Source organism: Aptenodytes patagonicus, chromosome 3 (assembly GCF_965638725.1).
Source record: "Aptenodytes patagonicus chromosome 3, bAptPat1.pri.cur, whole genome shotgun sequence".
Taxonomy (NCBI): domain Eukaryota; kingdom Metazoa; phylum Chordata; class Aves; order Sphenisciformes; family Spheniscidae; genus Aptenodytes; species Aptenodytes patagonicus.
Window position 1 is genome coordinate 80240957 of NC_134951.1, and position 13152 is coordinate 80254108.

The following is a 13152-nucleotide window of genomic DNA, read 5'->3' on the forward strand; positions in this document are numbered from 1 at the left end:
AGAGAGGCTTTTTACATCTTCAAAAATAATTTTTGACTCCTTTGACAGCAGTGTAAAACCTCAGCCTAATCATCCAGAACTATTTGTAGCCTGGGAAAAAGTCTTAAGATGGCATTTTAATTTTTTACGTTCTAGCATCGGCTGTTGTGTTTTCTAGGTAAACTTGTCTGAACATGTCTCCTCTGAAATTATTCTCTGTAAGTTTTCCATCTGATTGATTCCCATTCCATTCTCTGTTTTTTAAGGTCTCAGCTTTCTGAACTCAGTCATGTGCGGATACACAGCAGCTTATTTTTACACATTCCGGAAACAAAATTCTATTCATTTTTCCATTTATTTGAATTGCTTCAGAATTGCCCTAGCTTCTCAGGCCATTTGGACCTCAGTTGTCTGTATTTCCCTTGACTTAAGGAAAAGGACTTCACTTGTCTCTTCCCGTTGATGATGAGTAAATGAATATTCTTCAGTTACTCTCAGATAGCGTCCAGAAACTTGCATTCCTTTTTAGGTTTGCTTCTTAATTTTTCAGCCACATCTTGTAACTGAAAGCTTTAATTGTACTTTTTCTGGGTTTTTTGTTGTTTTTGTCTGTTTTTTTAAAATTATTATTTCTATGTATAATTTTTACACACATAAAAGGAGGTTTTTAATGCAAAATACTATGTATAAATATATAATACATTAAGTTAGAGAATATGTGAATTTAGGTATTATTTTGAAATATTCATGAGATTCCAGAGTTCAGGAGATTAAGAGGGACTAAGGTGACTTATCCTGTGGTAGAAAATGTATTTTAAGCTGCTTTTGCTTATTGGTGTGCACCTTGTCTACTGGAATATGAAATTATAATTCTGCGGTCTCTGAAAGACAGTTTAATTGTACTTATTTCAAATACCTAAATGGAAAGAATTGGTTTCTAATGATTGGATTAGAACAATAAGTGTTTAGAAATCCAGAGTTCCTGAACAATATTTAAACAGCTTTATACAGAAAGACGTGAAAAACAATAGAGGATGAAATCTAGAAATGGGAAAATGGGAGAGTTTTACTTGTATAACAAGGACTCCAGGATCATTCTGCAAACAGGTGGAATTGCATATCAATATGCAGTTGACAATACAATATGGAGTGAGAGTGATGGGTAAGGCACTGGTGGTGAAAGTGCAAGAAGAAAGTAAGTTACCACTTGAACAGTTTGGTGTTATTAGGGTGGATTTCTTTTTTTAATATTAAAATTTCTTGTTCTCCACAAAGGTGATACAATATGCATTTGGCATTTAAGGTTAGCTGGAAGGCTACAAGGGAGATCCTATGTAGAAATATTGTAGGGTTATCCTATCAAGAATGGTTTCCTGAGCATGACATGACAGCATTGACCCAGGGTGGCTCGGTGACTGTGGTTTGTTTCAGCCACAGTTCAGGTACTCAGCTGCTTAGAAAACGAAAAACGTTAAATGAACTTTTGGTGTAATATGTGGTCCAGAGTCTGCAGCAGGCTGTTCAGATACAAGACTATAAAATATGTGAAGATCAGCAACAAATAGAAGCACAGAAGTCTTGATTATTTCTGTCCCAGTATAGCCTTTAACTTGCAGTGAAATTTGATCAAATTTATACTGTGAGTCCTGCTAAATGGTTACTTAAGTGTAGTGTCTGTGTTTCTGCTGAGGAGGCAGATTGTTAAATTAGTGTATAGAGCAGCAGGGAAGGATGTGAAATTAATTAAGATAGGCCTGATACATACTCCTCTCATTCTAGGACAGAAAATTAGACTTAAAGTACTTAATTATTTTATCATGTAGGTTCATTTAATTATTATATAGAAAACAAATGCTAATTAGTAGATTCTGGTAATGTAGCATTTTAGGAAAGGAAAGGTGAAAAAAATCTGGTCAATAATTTCTTTGAGGACTTTCCAATAGGTTAACCAGTCCTTTATTTTGGCAAGTCTCTCATTGATACTCAGATACCTCATGATTCCAGTCCCTTCTGGATAGAAGACTATATCGTGTTTGTTATACTACAGTCTCTTTTCTGTATGTGAACTGTCGTTACCTATAATTGCTTGTGGGAGATACAGTTCTGAAACATGGCCTACATATAAAAAATGGTAGATTCTGTTATTTATGCAAGGCATCTGAACAGTCTGGGGGGGGGGGAAGTAGGTTTTACCCCAGACTCCAGAAAACACTTTTTATCAAAACGGTTTTGTTGTGTTGGTTTTGTTTGTTTTTTTTTTTAATTAAACAACAACAGTTTTAAGAAAGTTTCTCTAACTATGCTATATATGTATAAATCACTGAGATACATATTTTTGTGCAAATTGGTAAATAATGGAAAGGTATTTTTATTGCAATTGAGTAACCTTTTTTCAGAATGTAAGGTTTTTTGGGTTTTTTTAAGTGCTAGTAATACTTTCAAAACTAAATGATTGTTACTGTTAATGTCTTCTAATTTTAATATTAAGGATTTATAATCTGCCCTTAAAACATGGAGCAGAATAAAATTTCATATACAAAGCTGTGAATACCTTAAGAAACTTCTTTTGTGTTACTACGTTATGAAAAATAGGTGGTTCTTATTTGTCAAAATCTGTATGTTAAATACTGACCTTTAAGTATGTGATAAATTCCCAAAGCGGTGAGTATCTTGAAACAAGAAGCTGGTTTAATTTTCTTTAACAGAACCAATGCGTCTTACTCCAGCTTCAAGTAACATTTTTTTTCCTCAAGAACTATAATGAATAATTAAAATAAGGCTTGCATATCTTTGGATTAATCTGGATGATTACACTGGTAAATTATGTGACTGCATTAAAAAAAAAGTCAAATTATTATCACTTCTGCTATTCCAGAGTAGTTACAAGAAACTGAAATATGTTGCATGATTTTTTATGATTTACTAAGAATCCACTAATCTTTTGTAACTCAAGATGCTAAGATTAAAGGAATTGATTAAAAAATGGAAATCTGTTGCATGTATATTTTTCTGTAATACTTATAAATGTCGAAAGTCTTTTGGCTAAATGTATGAGACTTTGCCTTAAGGCTTTTAAAATTATTTTTAATGCTAAATTTATGTTACGTAGAAATAAAATAATGATGCAAACTGATAGAGGAAACTTTCATGCCTTCCCTCGGCTCTTATGTGACAGCATGAATAAATGTTCATGGCTAGCTGGAGTCCAAGCCGCCTTTTGTCAGTTTATCATCAAATGAGTGCTTTAATAGCTGATGCTCTTACCTGATAGACAACTCACAGTACACACATATGGCTGCTCCTCGGCAGCACATGCTCCTAATAGCAGCCTTCAACAGCAAGAATGGCTCGCCTTTCATTCTTGGGGCTGGAAGGGTTCCTTGCCTGCGAGATAGGCACAGGTTACAGCTCTATTTGTGAATAAGGGAATGTGTTTAGTTGGTCAGGTGGGCCCAGCGGTGCAGCTCCCTGGGGAAGAGGCGCTCCTCAAAGGCCCTTTGTGCCAGCCTCCGCCAGGCAGCGCTGAGTTCTTGCTCCTGTCTCTAGAAAATAAGCATTGGCTGGTCTCTAAAAGCTGAAAAGAAAGCTCAATAAATAGCACAGAAAGCCTTCTCCCTAGCAACACACTGCCTTGAGCAGCTTGAGCCTTCAAATGGAAGGTCATATGATTGACATATTTCTCCCCTGAAGAGAGTGCACACAATTAGTTTTTTCTCTTCTCTGTGTTTTTAAGCTGTGTGAAAGCAGGTTTTAGCCAGCTGTACAAGAGAGGAGACTAGCCAGTTGGAATACTACCACCCCCTCCTTCTGGACTGCATCAGCTCTGAGAGTTCAAGAACAGGAGAGTCACCTGTGGTGTTTATGGAAGAGTTAACTTTGATTTTTAAACAGTAACATTTATAGTAGAGTACCAGGAAGATGCACATAAGACATATATGTGATATTATATTCAAGAGAGCTATGGGTTGCTCGTATACTTGTTAGCAGCTGGAAGTAATTGTGAGCTTTTAGTACTCATTCACTTTTTAGCAGCTGTTGAGAATTACTGAAAGTATATACTGAGTGCATAGGTCCTTTCAAACTTTCAATGTTGTGTTTCCTCAGTTGGACTAGAAATTTAAAACTTAGGTCAGTTGACTTTTTGGGCATCTTACATTAAAAAAAAAAATTATTTCTCTAGAGGGTACCTTTATACAGAGTTCTAAATTAAACAGTCATTAGAAGACTCTACCTTAGGGGTTGTGTGTGTGTGTGTGTGTAGAAGAAGACACGTGTCAACAAAACTGTGCCATTGCACTTTCTGTTATTTTGAAAATAAAACAATTTATGCAAATGTTTTACAAAAGGGAAGGTAGGTGAAATGCAGAAACAATTCTATTTATCACATTTAGCTGTCATGATTCTTGTTGAAAATGCGACTACAGCAGTAAGCGTGACAGTCTAAAAAGCTATTGGAAGACCACTGCTCCCTGAATACTAATGTTTTATAATTGGATAAGCCTAAATATTCATGTTTTTACTCTGTATTGTAATACATGAATTTATTTTAATTAGTCAGTATTACCTTTTCAGGACTTCTCAAGCTGAAGATAAAAATGTCTTAAAAGTTACAACTGCAGCTTGAATTCCCATGTGGTAGTCTGCAGCCCTGAATCCTGTGTTTAATGAAACACATAAGAGAAGGTACACTTGAAAGATGTGTACGAATTCACAGCAACAGTCTTTGTACTCCTCATCACCAGCAATTAGTTTTCTTCTGTTGCTCTAAAGAGATACACTTGTCATGTTCTTTCTAGGTTACTAAATTTGATATGAAATGTCACTTTTCTTACAGATTTTTTTAAATTTATTTATATCTGAGTGGGAATAGATTAAAAACATAATGGACATGTTTTCCGTATGAAAACATGGGGTCATATTTCAGTACCATTTTGAGAATGAAAGGCTTTGTTTATGTACTAAAACATTAGCATAGCTGCAAACAAAATTAGCTGGCACTGGAGTCTCTAGAGTTTACAACAAAATACTAGTTTTGAAACCCCTTAATGGGGTTTGCCCCCCCCCCCCCCCCCCCCCCCCCCCCTTGCTATCCGAGTTCAGTGTCTTTGCACTTAAGGGAAATTTAAAGCTACTCAGAGTGTATAAACTCAAACTGAATAGAAACTTCCTGGGATGACAGAGGAAAAATAAATGTTACAGGTCAGGCCAGATTTATTTACAACTATTTTAATTAATCATTCCATTGTTATATTTGTAACAACTGCCTCTCATCTGTAACTATTAGAACAACCACCTTTATCATAAGTAGTTGTGTAGCATAAGTTGGTTAAATTATTTTTGTAAAACTCAGGTGGGTTAAAGCATTTGTCCTGATACAAGTGGAGTGTGTCAACACAGTCTCGAAGTGTTTTGGCACCTTTCAGTCTGTTCGAAAGGCTACAGCTGGAATGAAGACCTGCATAATACAGGTCGTCTTTGATTTCTGCTCTGTTCAGATTCCTAGGATGTTCGTGGTACTCAAGATGTTGCTGGTAGAGCCGTATGTGGGAAATTTGTACCAGAGGCTTGCTGAATGAGGTATCTCATTCAGTGTGCTTATGGTTTAGCTCCTTCTTTCAGAATTAAACTAACCAGTGAGGAGCAATTTCGAATGTCTAGCATTCCAAAATTAGAAATACCAAAAATAAAGTGTTTAGCTCTGAAAGTTTTTTAACTGGGCTTGCACATTACTAAAAATAGATCTAATGCTTTATATTGCATTACTGATAGCTATTTCATTTGAATCTTAATGCAAATGTTAGCAAATGTCTATACTGACAAATAAATCTTAATGTATTTGAGTAGAATTCTGTCTTTTTGAAAACATTTTAGAAGGCACTATGTAAATGTTTTTTTCTTTCAGGATTTTTGGGGGTTCGGGGTATATATATGTCATGAAAGATGCATTCCTGTTCTGGAGCTTTATGAATTGCTGAAGCTGTTCTGTGTGGTGTGTAGAGATTCTTGTCACTGATTTTATTAACACCATTAAAAGGTTGAGGTGCGAGGGAAAGAAGAATGATAATTAAAAAAAAAAAGGCTAAACAAAAAGCAAATTCAGGTATTAAGTATTGTCGAGTGTCTAGTATAACTGACCCAAGGGACCTTACTTCCTTGAAAGCCCCAAACCCTGTGATTTAAATACGAGCCCATCACGTCTGTCCTGAAGAAATGTTGGGACAGACATAAAAATCCATTAAGGTCAAGCAGAAGGCTACTGGTGATTCCCCCCCCCCCCCCCCCCCCCCCCCCGCCCCCAATATATTGACAACTAGTACCCAGAGGGTTTATGGTGAAGCAAACCTGTAAGTTCCACTGATGCTGTATTTCAGTCTGGCTTATAAAATGTGCTTCATGATGATTTTCTGCACCTTATCTGTATTTTCTTCTTGCAGAAATGGAAAATAGGGGAGGGAGGGCATAAGGACTCTTGAAAATATTATTGGTAAGCCAAGTATCATGATTAAACAGGGATATGTCAGATAAGGTGATGGGAAGTGTAAAAAGATATGCTGCCTTTTCCCCCTAGTGTATCTTTAACATTATGACCAATGAATTTGTCAAGTGAAACAGCACAGTCGTCTTTGCATATCATTTGAACTGAGAGCTTGCTTTGAAGAAGATAAGCAGACTCTGTTGCCCAGAAGAAATAATGATGCTAATTTATCTTTGCCTGTCCTCATAGGCATAGCAGTGTGCGTCCGTGTTGAAAAGGAAATAGAGAAATAACTGAGATATAGCTTGCCACCTATTCAATGCCACAGTATCGTTGATGGCATACAGGGCTGGAAGAAATATGGCTCGTCTTCAAGTAGTGATTTATTTTACGTTGTCTGAAAAGTATTTGGAAAAGTTTCCTCTGATATAAGAATAGCTGCCAAATTATGCCAGAAAAACCTCTTTGGCAAATTCTCCTCAGCGTGAACAAAGCTATGTTACAGGCTTTCTGCTCCATCACCATCAGAAGTGTATAATCAAGGATGAGAAAGTCTAAGTTAACACATGTTTACCAACAACTAACTACCAATATTTACATTCTGGGCATGGGAAACTTGGAAGTCTTTGTCAAATTTTTTGAGGGGAAGGGATGATGGGATGTTTTCCTTAACATGAGTAATAGAGTAGCTTGCCAGAAGTAAAAGCCTTTACAAAAGTGAAATCTGATGTCTTGCAGTAGCTAATTGATCAATAGTTCAGGTACTCACATTCAGTTTCTTTTAAAAAGCTCTTTTCTTTGTGTTTTACATCTGGTTACCTGTCATCTTGCCTAGGATTTCATTGCCATAGATACTTCAGTCTTTTAACAACTTAGATACAAAAAAAAAAAAAGACCTTCCAAGCATAGAATAAATTTTAAGCATGTATACCTTAGCTTCAAGGATTCCAATGTGTTTTCGCCTATGATCTTTTATAATATATTTTACAATATATTGATGTCTAAGATCTGTTTTTTGTTTTAATACGTGTATGTCTAGGAATTTGTAGTATATTGTTTGTGAGGGTTTTTGTTCATAAATTATGAATGGAAGGTTTTTGTCCCTGAATGGAGACATTCATGTGTAAAGGCTGTTTAAGTGGCACATGGTATGTTAGGAATACTTACTGATCTACAAGTGAATTGCAGTGGAACATTTTTCTTTGTCAGGGAGATAAAAGCATTCCAGAGTCCGGAGAGTCCAGCAAGTGTCACAGCGCAAGCCTCCAAGCTGCAGCTGTGTGGCTATATAGCAGCTGGGGACTGTAGGAAGGCAGGGTGAGAGATCCCTGAGGGGCAGCAGCGCCTCCTGGATAAGGATAAGATCAGTAGCAGTAAAATATTTCGGTGGTGCTATTGTATTTTACCAAAATTCAATAAATTGCAGGTGGCTTATGCTATACAGATATGCAGTTTAAAGAATAATGAGTGTCTTCGAATTTAATGTGTGTATTTTCAGAGATGTAGTAGAAAAGTTACGTTTATTGTATGTGGCAATTGTAAATGATTTTTCTATTTGAGGAAGAGTTTTAAGTATCTATTCTTGTTCATTAGTATAGTGTTCTTCCATAACTGCCAAGTTCTCTGCCCTTCTGTTTGGAGTGTGTGTAAAATTATTTAATGCCTTACCTGTGTACTAAAAAATACAGTGTGTTATTGGCAAAACTCTCTACCTGAAGTAAATGTGGAGAAAAGCACATGGTCTTGGACAAAATGTGGTAGCTGGAAGAGGTGTCTCTGAGGGTGGCAGGAAAGGTGCCAAGCTGCTGTTGAATATTGCTGTTTAACCAGAGGCTTCTCTGCATGAAAAGTTGCTGAGGTGCTTGGAAGGTAAGTGCTGCTCTTTGGTGCTCTTGCGTTGCTGAGGCTGCCTGGTCATTCTTTGCATGAGCCTGGTGGGACAGGCCTGCTGCAGTTGGCTGGGGGAGACCAAGACTGATTTTTGGCCTCTGTATTCATAGTTGATTTATGCATCATTTTGCTTCACCATCATTTCCTCTTCCCACTTGCTGCACCTGCTCTGATCCTGGAAGGATAGCCCTGAAACAGCTTATAAAGGACTGCTCCCTTAACCAAAGCCAGATTTGGCTGCATTTGGTGCAAGATAAAACTGTCTGCAGCCTTTTCCTAGGGTTGGGCTCGGTTCAGTTCATGAGAATTCAGCTGAAGTGCAGGGATGTGTGACAGGATTGCAAAAATGTCATGCAAAATGCATGACATTTGGAAGCTACACTGTCTATGTAAGTCACTAAGATCACTTAAATAAGTGCATCTATGTTATTATGAATGCAGGAAAAAAGTATATTTGTTATCTTTTCCAAAGTAGTTACTTTAAAAGGAAAATGAGCATTATACAGGGAAAGTATATATGTTTGTACAGAAATGCTAAAAGCCTTCCCTGCCAGCGTTGGTAATAATGATAAACAGAGTACGTTCTGAGACTTAGCCGGGTAAGACTGCGAGTCTCAGGGAGCTCTGTCAGGATAAGGCATCCCTGCTATCGTACAAGTGAGTGGATTGTTTGGTTTGTGAATTAACTCAGCTGCAGTCACCTTCCATGTGGGTCAGTTTGGGTTCGGCAGCAGTATGGTGGGGCAGTATGGGTACTGACTGACTCCACTGGATGCTAGCTCGTGGATCTCTGCTCTGTAGTAAACATTGCTACTTGATCTTTCTTTTCTTTTAAGATAGTATCTTTCTTCTCTACTGTAATTTATTATAGGCTTCTCAGGGTTGACTGTACACAGAATCTAACAGTCTACCTGTCACCTCTGAAGACTGTTGTCATCTTCTGAAGTCTTCATTGACATAGCACAGTGAATATAGACTTCCGTTTGGAGACTGTATGCCTGTCTGTCTTCCACCTCGATACTGTATCTATCTAGTGTGTGCATGTTTTGTGTATAAAAAAGAAGCTAAACTGTATGATATGCTTAAGGGCGTGCTGTATGTGTATGAGAATCTGAGGCATTTAAGTGCCTAATAATAATTTCAGAAGCAGTAGTTAAACAAAAGAATTCTCTGAGGATCTTGGGGTATTTGAGGTTGAAGTATAGCTTAGACATTGATAATGAAAAGAAGTCATTAAAAAAAAATTAAATGGAGTGCTTTATCTGAGCTCCCTATTTCATGACATGAAACAAGCTCTTACTAGCAGTTTATTACATAACTGCATTCCTCTTTTTTTTTTTTTTCCCCCCTAAACAGGCAGTATTGCCCAATGTAGGAGACAGAATTGTGGTTTTAATTGGGCATCAGTATGGTCAGTGTTGTGTATTTCATTTGAAATTGTTTCAATTTGGGAAGTGTTTCCCCAGAGACTTCATGTAGGTGGCACTTGTAGTTGTTACTAGCATTTTGAACCTTGTGACTAATAATCCTACTCTGATAAAGATTAGAAAACAAGTAACTTAAAATGATAGTGGTCAGTGACATTTGGTCTCCTTCAGGTCTTTTTATTGCTAGCCCAAGTAGAGCTGAGTTACTGTGAGGAGTACTGGCTGTGTGTTCACAAAACCGCTGTTGTCTGTGCACAGTTGGCTTTGTTAGGATTTACTGCTTGCATCTCTTCAGTGTTTGTATTCAGTGAGCAGTTGCAAGTGCTTACATTTAAAGAATTATGTTTCAAGATACCATTTAAGGTTTTTTCTTAATCTGCATGTTATATTGTACATGAGAAATACAAGGAAATCACTGGAGATTTAGGAGGATACAAGGTTAGAGTCAATCACTTGAGCTTCAATTTAGTAATGCAGATCTGGCTTTAAGTGACCTTATTGATGTTTGCTCTAAGTAGCTTCCTCTTGGTACAAATGACTGAGCTTTGTTGTAGCTATTGTACAGGTAAGGTACTGTCCCTTTAGAGATTGCCTTTGTATCCCTGATGCAACCTCTCTTTGCTTTAACAGCGAGTGCCTGCAGAAACGCCTGGAGCTAAGATAGATTGCATCGCTGTGCCTCATTTGATCATCTGTCAGCAAGGAAGAGAGAGCATAGGGCTGGCAAAAACGTGTGCCCATTGCTTTATCCCAGCTCTTGGAAATTTGAGGGTTTGGCTATTGGTGAATGATGTTCAAGCGGAGAGCTTGATGCCAGAGAATGAAGGACGTGACAGCATTAGCTGAAAGGGTCCTGACCGCTTCTGTGACTTACACCTTAAAGAGAGGTGGCAAGCGACTGTTGCAAGTTTAGGGTGTGAGGGGGTAGTGGGATTTTGAGCAGTACTATTAGGGTGGTGCAAATAGTGCTAAGCACCCGTGTCTTGAGGAGATAGTATTATATAATAAACAGTGCCATCTTCTGGGAGGAGTCGGAATGATGCCCTTGTGGTCAGCATTAAAGATGTTTTTAAAGTGGGGTTTTTTTTGTTTGGGTTGTTTTTTTTTCCCCTCTCTATCTAATGAATGCTTTAAAAACCAAAATACCAGTAGTTGAAAGACAGTGTTAATGTCTAGTAATGCAGGTCCACATCTGTGAATTATCACTGATACAGTCTTTAAAGAAAAGTTTTAAACTATGTTTTAGAGTCTGTTTAAAAGAACAAAAGTTTATCAACTGCTGAGCAGTACTCCAGAGAGGTAAATCTCAAAAATAAAAGTTAAGGACTTGGTCTGCTTTGTATGCTGATGTCCATTATTATTTTTGTAAACATACTTTGTAAAACTTAGATAATTGCAACATCTTCTCTCATAGGAAGCATAGTGACCTATAGGAAAATGTAAAAGATCCAAAGTAAGAACAATTACTTTGTCTGTCTTTTACTGCTTTTAAGTTGTTATAACTCCTTCTTTTGGGGATGTCAGAAGGGAAAAAATGTTTTCTGTCTTAAAATTATTATCCTATAAATAGTTACATTTGGGGAGTATTCACTGTGGTGCAAAATCTGGGATTAGAGTTACTAAAATTATCCTAGCAAGTGGAATGTAAGATTCAGCATTTACTGAGACTCATTAATGGTGTCAGATCAATCACCTCAACTCTTATTTGGAGGAAGTGAGCAATTTTAGTAACATTAATGGAACTATATGGGAGATGCAGCTGACATTGTGAGGAGGTTTTTTTGTTACACACTTTCAAATAAATAAATAAGTAAAGGAACCCAAGCAAAAAGCCAATAGCAAAGTATAACCATTATGGCAGGAGGGGAAGAGAAGAATCAATATGTTAAAAATCTTTATTGCTAAAATAAATTAGTTAAGGTATATCCAGAATGACAAGAATTTGCGAACTCTGGAAAGACAGATAGATTTGGAATTGTTTTTATTGCATCATGATTGTCTGGGTAATTTACCAGCAAAGGTGCAATGGAATAATAGTTTCTAAAGTAAGTAAATAAACAAATAAATAAATAAATTCTTTTGCATGTAAATTGTAAGTCTATTCTGAGTATGTCATATTAAGCATGCTATAATCAGTACGTTTTGTATTCCAGAGAGTCTCATTTTAATGACTTTGGCGTCTGAGGTTTCTGGATAGTACAGTACTTAACTGTACAATTAATTTGTAGTTAAAATGGTAATTGAATGTGTATTTACTTTTTGAATATTAGTGTTAGCTTGGTTTGTCACACAGTATTTAATATATAAAGAAAATGTCTTAACTTTCAGTACATTCTGAACGTTTAACAACAACATAAATTGTTACTGTGTGTAATCTTTGTGTTTATGCAAGTCCTCAGTATTACAGTTAGGACTTACGTTTCTGACATCTGAAAGTAATTTAGTATTGACCCATTTTACTATGTTGATTTTAAGTTGTTGATAAAAATCAGATGTTAAAGTTTCCATTGCAAGGGGTGGTGGTCCTTGAGTACCTCACACTAAGTACTATATTTGCTTAGATACAATTTAAAACTTTTTTTGTCTTGTAATTTCGTAAATTACTTCTCCATAGTTTGGGATTAAAGTATGCATAACAATATTTTGCTGCAAACTAGCCTGAAAAAATAGTTCCCTATATGTTTGGAACACTGCGTGTAGATAATCCTATTATCTCTTCACTAGCTTGAGATGATGTTTCAGCGGTGCAGTGCTATAATGGACACAAAGTTATTTAATAGAATTTTTTTGGTTCTTGGTGGTGATTGCTATTCTTTGTGGCTTTTAATTGTGGTTTTTTGTAATCACTTGTGCTCTTGGAAGTCCTAGTTCAAACCATCTGTAAGAGTTGTAGTATAAGACAGGTGAACAACTCTCTCTGAAATCAGACTTTTAAGATTTTCAGAGTGGATGGCACAGTAGGTTATTATCCAGGTTCCCATTAACTTGGAAAATGCTGGTCCAAATATCTGGAAAACATTGTGTGAATAGACAAGATAAGTAAAAATAAAAGAAATTCTGTTTAGCAATGGAAGAATGCAATGCAGCTGACACTGAAGCTGCCCTCTTTTCCATCTGACTGAGAATTTCAGCAGTGGCATTCAATACAAGAAGCAAGGTGGTAACAACATTAAAGTAGATGCTGACCATCTCTTGGATTTCCTATATCATAATCTTGTTTTCTGGTTGATAGGATGTAGACTAAACAAATTGTAGTATTTCTGGAAAGACAGATCAGAAAATGTCTGGTCTTAAAACTAAAATTATACTAATTAGAAATATTTTTGTTAGTGACTGAAAAAGTGAGCTTTTTTACCGAATTCCATGTAATATTTATGCAAG

General features: G+C 36.6%; 1 protein-coding gene across 8 annotated transcripts in view; it reads left to right on the forward strand.

Moving 5' to 3' along the window:
• Nucleotides 1-13152, forward strand: part of QKI (QKI, KH domain containing RNA binding) — a 166883-nt gene that overhangs the window by 139708 nt on the left and 14023 nt on the right. The gene's annotated exons all lie outside the window — the stretch shown is intronic.